This window comes from Platichthys flesus, chromosome 16 (assembly GCF_949316205.1).
Source record: "Platichthys flesus chromosome 16, fPlaFle2.1, whole genome shotgun sequence".
NCBI lineage: Eukaryota > Metazoa > Chordata > Actinopteri > Pleuronectiformes > Pleuronectidae > Platichthys > Platichthys flesus.
The window spans coordinates 8,611,754-8,619,051 of record NC_084960.1 but is presented as its reverse complement, the minus strand read 5'-3'; positions in this window follow the sequence as shown (position 1 = coordinate 8,619,051).

Sequence of the window (7,298 nt, the reverse complement as noted above, 5' to 3'; positions counted from 1 at the left end):
GTTTGTGTGTCCGTGCAAGTGCTTGTGAGCAAAATTATTCTGGACTGCACGTTGTGTTTGGTTTGTTAATGTTGATGTAAGTGCTGTGTGTTAGGTGAACATAAACTGCTGGAAGAATCATTTATCTAATATGTATTGTCTGTGTAAAGATTTCTGTTAATGCCCTTGGAAGCAGTTTAATTTTTGAGTTGAGTAAGGCCTTTCTCTTGCAGTCGACATTAGACACTGCACTGAACTCCAGCCAACCTGAAGATTCAGCCTTCTACCCTGGGAAGACCAGGTGTCGTGGGAGAGTGGCAAGCAGGAGCCCTCACAGGCGTCCTGATACACCACGCCAGGTACGCTAGTGAGAACCATACACATTAAAATCTGAGTCAAGTTACTTTATAGTAAACATTAGGTAATTATTTTCATTCTTTGTGTATATTCAATGTCATATGTTTGTCATTCCTGAGTAGGTTAGCAATGAATTTCTGACATGACAGCGACTGGATGTTATTAATTAAACTGGAGACTAATATGGCTCATCTGATCTGTAGATTTCAGTGAGGAGAACTATCACGGCCAAGCGTGCTGGAGCTCAGCGCCGTAGGGTGACGAGTAACACAGCAACACGCATCCTGCACTCATTGGAGAGCATGTCCAGCCCTGTGAGTTTACACACGCATGGATGAACATTACAAATCTCTTCAGATCAAACTTGATTTAAGCTGCATCAGTGGTTTTCTATTTTGTTAATGTCAATTTAGCATCATAACATTTTAGTATTTTCCTTGATAATTATGTTTTCTTAAAATATTTCATTTTGTTTTTTCCTCATCTGTAGGATGCCAAGAGAATCCCAATTAGATTCCCAAATCCCCCGTCACCAGTAAGTACTTTGAATATACTCCCATGTATTGTGAACATTAACACCCCATGAAAGCAGGTCACTAATATTCTTAAATGAAATGTGATCATGATGGCCAACCACCTGATTTCATTGGATCAGTCATGTCCAACAAAAATGTCCTGTTGTCTTTTTTTCTCTTTAGTCTATGGATGGCACAAACCTAGATGCTTCACATTCCAAGCCAAAAAAGAAACAGGTAGATACAAATGTTTGTTATTCCAAATCCCAATGTAGAGGGAGAAGCTTCTGATTTCATTGAAACTTTGTCCATGTTATGACTTAAAGCTTGTGTATGCACATCAGCAAATAGCCTTCATCATTTTAAATGGAGTCCCAGACAAGTGTCCCAATGCTCAGTGATGTGAATGAAACAGTGATCTCATTGGTCAAACTCAGCAGCACTTGTTGTGGATTGTCTTTCTGTCATTTCCTGTCCCACTGCCTTTTGGCGTCAGTTACAGTAGATAACAGGATTCTCCTCAGCTGGGACACAGCTGTTCTCCACTGTGTGTGTGTGAGTGTTTGTGTGTCCGTGCAAGTGCTTGTGAGCAAAATTATTCTGGACTGCACGTTGTGTTTGGTTTGTTAATGTTGATGTAAGTGCTGTGTGTTAGGTGAACATAAACTGCTGGAAGAATCATTTATCTAATATGTATTGTCTGTGTAGAGATTTCTGTTAATGCCCTTGGAAGCTGTTTAATTTTTGAGTTGAGGAAGGCCTTTCTCTTGCAGTCAACATTAGATACTGCACTGAACTCCAGCCAACTTGGACCTTCAGCCTTCTACCCTGGGAAGACCAGGTATCGTGGGAGAGTGGCAAGCAGGAGCCCTCACAGGCGTCCTGATACACCACGCCAGGTACGCTAGTGAGAACCATACACATTAAAACCTGAGTCAAGTTACTTTATAGTAGACTTTAGGTAATTATAGTCATTCTTTGTGTACATTCAATGTCATATGTTTGTCATTCCTGAGTAGGTTAGCAATGAATTTCTGACATGACAGCGACTGGATGTTATTAATTAAACTGGAGACTAATATGGCTCATCTGATCTGTAGATTTCAGTGAGGAGAACTATCACGGCCAAGCGTGCTGGAGCTCAGCGCCGTAGGGTGACGAGTATCACAGCAAAACGCATCATGCAGTCATTGCAGAGCATGTCCAGCCCTGTGAATGTGAGTTTACATACGCATTGATGAACATTCCAAATCTCTTCAGATCAAACTTGATTTAAGCTGCATCAGTGGTTTTCTATTTTGTTAAAGTCAACTTAGCATCATAACATTTTAGTATTTCCCTTGATAATTATGTTTTCTTAAAATATTTTATTTTGTTTTTTCCTCATCTGTAGGATGCTAAGAGAATCCCAATGAGAGGCCCAAATCCCCCGCCACCAGTTAGTACTTTTAATATACTTCCATGTTTTGTGAACATTAACACCCCATGAAAGCAGGTCACTAATATTCTTAAATGAAATGTGATCATGATGGCCAACCACCTGATTTCATTGGATCAGTTATGTCCAAAAAAAATATCCTGGTGTCTTTTTTTCTCTTTAGTCTATGGATGGCACAAACCTAGATGCTTCACATTCCGAGCCAAAAAAGAAACAGGTAGATACAAGTAGTTGTTATTCCAAATCCCAATGTAGAGGGAGAAGCTTCTGATTTCATTGAAACTTTGTCCATGTTATGACTTAAAGCTTGTGTATGCACATCAGCAAATAGCCTTCATAATATTTTTAATGGAGTCCTAAGACAAGTGTCCCAATGCTCAGTGATGTGAATGAAACAGTGATGTCATTGGTCAAATTAGCAGCACTAGTTGTGATTTGTCTTTCTGTCATTTCCTGTCCCACTGCCTTTTGGCGTCAGTTACAGTAGATAACAGGATTCTCCTCAGCTGGGACACAGCTGTTCTCCACTGTGTGTGTGAGTGTTTGTGTGTCCGTGCAAGTGCTTGTGAGCAAAATTATTCTGGACTGCACGTTGTGTTTGGTTTGTTAATGTTGATGTAAGTGCTGTGTGTTAGGTGAACATAAACTGCTGGAAGAATCATTTATCTAATATGTATTGTCTGTGTAGAGATTTCTGTTAATGCCCTGGGAAGCTGTTTAATTTTTGAGTTGAGTAAGGCCTTTCTCTTGCAGTCGACATTAGACACAGCACTGAACTCCAGCCAATTTGGACCTTCACCCTTCTACCCTGGAAAGACCAGGTATCGTGGGAGAGTGGCAAGCAGGAGACCTCTCAAGCGTCCTGATACACCACGCCAGGTACACTAGTGGGAACCTTACACATTAAAATCTGAGTCAAGTTACTTTATAGTAGACATTAGGTAATTATAGTCATTCTTTGTGTACATTCAATGTCATACGTTTGTCATTCCTGAGTAGGTTAGCAATGAATTTTTGACATGACAGCGACTGGATGTTATTAATTAAACTGGAGACTAATATGGCTCATCTGATCTGTAGATTTCAGTGAGGAGAACTATCACGGCCAAGCGTGCTGGAGCTCAGCGCCATAGGATGAGAAGTAACACAGCAATACGCATCCTGCAGTCATTGGAGAGCATGTCCAGCCCTGTGAGTTTACACACGCATGGATGAACATTCCAAATCTCTGCAGATCAAACTTGATTTAAGCTGTGTCAGTGGTTTTCTATTTTGTTAATGTCAACTTAGCATCATAACATTTTATTATTTTCCTTGATAATTATGTTTTCTTAAAATATTTAATTTTGTTTTTTCCTCATCTGTAGGATGCCAAGAGAATCCCAATTAGATTCCCAAATCCCCCGTCACCAGTAAGTACTTTGAATATACTCCCATGTATTGTGAACATTAACACCCCATGAAAGCAGGTCACTAATATTCTTAAATGAAATGTGATCATGATGGCCAACCACCTGATTTCATTGGATCAGCTATGTCCAACAAAAATGTCCTGTTGTCTTTTTTTCTCTTTAGTCTATGGATGGCACAAACCTATATGCTTCACATTCCGAGCCAAAAAAGAAACAGGTAGATACAAATGTTTGTTATTCCAAATCCCAATGTAGAGGGAGACGCTTCTGATTTCATTGTAACTTTGTGCATGTTATGACTTAAAGCTTGTGTATGCACATCAGCAAATAGCCTTCATCATTTGTAATGGAGTCCTAAGACAAGTGTCCCAATGCTCAGTGATGTGAATGAAACAGTGATGTCATTGGTCAAACTCAGCAGCACGTGTTGTGATTTGTCTTTCTGTCATTTCCTGTCCCACTGCCTTTTGCCGTCAGTTACAGTAGATAACAGGATTCTCCTCAGCTGGGACACGGCTGTTCTCCACTGTGTGTGTGTGAGTGTTTGTGCGTCCGTGCAAGTGCTTTTGAGCAAAATTATTCTGGACTGCACGTTGTGTTTGGTTTGATAATGTTGGTGTATGTGCTGTGTGTTAAGTAAACATAAACTGCTGGAAGAATCATTTATCTCTGCAGACAGATATGATTTACAATATCTATTGTCTGTGTAGAGATTTCTGTTAATGCCCTGGGAAGCGGTTTAATTTTTTAGTTGAGAAATAAACCACTCTGGCTGTTTGTTATGTTGAAGCTACATCCCAATACTAATATTATGGTGTTGACTATTTAGAAAACGAATCACCTTTGGTCATTATGATTTTAATCTCCCCCTCTTGAATTCAGATGGTTTCTAACCTCCCACCGGTGCAGAAATTGATTGTTCCTGATTCAGCCTCAGTGTCAGGAAACAGCTCTGTGTACTTCTTGCCTATTTTATCGCCTGGAGGAGAAGGACGAAATGTGGACATGACCCCAAGTGAAACGGTCAGGCACATAATGCTGCGCTTCTGTCCACAACATTGGTCCTACATACTAAATATGACTTCTTTGTGTCTAACACATTCTCTGATGCTAATTATGTTCTTGTTTTATTCCCACAGCCAACAAGCCAATCAGCTCCACTCCCTATACCAGACCCAGGTCCCTCTCATAGGTACTGATGCAACACTATCAGAGATGCTCTGATTGATTTGGTATCGAAACACCGAAATTCATTAGTGATGATACCATAAAAACAATATATATAATAATTATTGCAAAGATTGCATTTCTGTCAACTTCTTTCAATGTAGATTAAATGTAAACAAGTCGTCTGTTTTATTATTTTGTTTTTCAAATCTTGTCTTTTGCTATCATTTCCAATGGAAACAATATAATTAACGCAACACTTTTGTAGTATTAAGTTCCAATAATAATGAAATGAAAACTAAAAAGCAAGACAATCACAACACTTTTCAAACGTTTTGCAGATGTCTGACTACTTTTTGTGAAGTTTATGAAGTTCGGTCGTACTTACTGTACCCTTGTTACCGATCTATCAGCCCAATTGGATCCAGTGGCTCCGCCTATCCTCTGTCCAGCACGCCTGCAGCCAGCAGCGGTGGCGAGCCAGCCGACGAGAGCGAAACAACTTTTGAAGAGGCCCCATTGCCCATTGTTACCTTTAGTAAGAGTTCTGCAGGTAGCTCATTTGTGAATGTTACCTCTTCGTTTGGTATGCAGTTTAATTATATATAGACAAGAACAATAAATATGATAGGCCAAACCTGATAAAGCTTGAATACTAGAAAAATTAAGACTTGAATATTTTTAAGTTCTCAGTCTTGGGTTTTGAATGTGGAAATACAAATGAGCTGTGTCATTGACTAGAAGGTTTTTAAGTAGATAATTATCAGTTTATTTGTATTATAGAAAAATGATGTTAATGCATGATGACATGTTGATGAGAAGTACTCAGAAGTTGAAATGTGACATGGATCAAATCCACATAATTACAAAATGAAGACTTGAATATTTCAGATAATCCTTTCCCCTCTTCCTCCCAACAGATTCTACTGCTGCTCCAAAACAAGTTCCTTTCAGGCATAGCTTTGGTCCTGCTCCCGATCCCACCATCACCACTAGCCCCACCACTAGCTCTGTGATGTTCGGTCAGCCCAATACTGCACCAGGTCATTATTCAAATAACCTTTTTTTCCTTTCAGGTTTTCTGTCTGTACTACAATGTGCTACTGATCCTCACAATATAGACGTATATTCCTCACATGTACGTGTAATGAGAGTTGTCTTTTAATGTGAATGTGCTTTTCATTTTCAGCTAGATATTCACTAGAAGGTCTTTTAGTAGATAATAATCAGTTTATTTGTATTATAGAAAAATGATATCAATGCACGATGACATGTTGCTGAGAAGTACTCAGAAGTTGAAATGTGACATGCATCAAATCCACAAAATTACAAAATGAAGACTTGAATATTTCAGATGACCCTTTCCCCTCTTCCTCCCAACAGATTCTGCTGCTGCTCCAAAACAAGTTCCTTTCAGTCATAGCTTTGGTCCTGCTCCCGATCCCACCAACACCACTAGCCCCACCACTAGCTCTGTGATGTTCGGTCAGCCCAATACTGCACCAGGTCATTATTCAAATAACCTTTTTTAACCGTTTAGGTTTTCTGTCTGTACTACAATGTGCTACTGATCCTCACAATATAGACGCATATTTCTCACATGTATGTGTAATGAGAGTTGTCTTTTAATGTGAATGTGCTTTTTTTCCCCAGGTAGATATTGACTAGAAGGTCTTTTAGTAGATAATTATCAGTTTATTTGTATTATGGAAAAATGATATTAATGCATGATGACATGTTGCTGAGAAGTACTCAGAAGTTGAAATGTGACATGCATCAAATCCACATAATTACAAAATGAAGACTTGAATATTTCAGATAATCCTTTCCCCTCTTCCTCCCAACAGATTCTGCTGCTGCTCCAAAACATGCTCCTTTCAGGCATCGCCTTGGTACTTCTCCTGTTCCCACCAACACCACTAGCCCCACCACTAGCTCTGTGATCTTCGGTCAGCCCAATACTGCACCAGGTCATTATTCAAATAACCCTTTTTTCCTTTTAGGTTTTCTGTCTGTACTACAATGTGCTACTGATCCTCACAATATAGACGTATATTTCTCACATGTACGTGTAATGAGAGTTGTCTTTAATGTGAATGTGCTTTTTATTTTTCAGCTGGATATTCACTAGAAGGTCTTTTAGTAGATAATAATCAGTTTATTTGTATTATAGAAAAATAATATTAATGCATAATGACATGTGGCTGAGAAGTACTCAGAAGTTGAAATGTGACATGAATCAAATCCACATAATTACTAAATGAAGACTTGAATATTTCAGAAAACCCTTTCCCCTCTTCCTCCCAACAGATTCTGCTGCTGCTCCAAAACAAGTTCCTTTCAGGCATAGCTTTGGTCCTGCTCCCGGTCCCACCAACACCACTAGCCCCACCACTAGCTCTGTGATGTTCGGTCAGCCCAATACTGCAC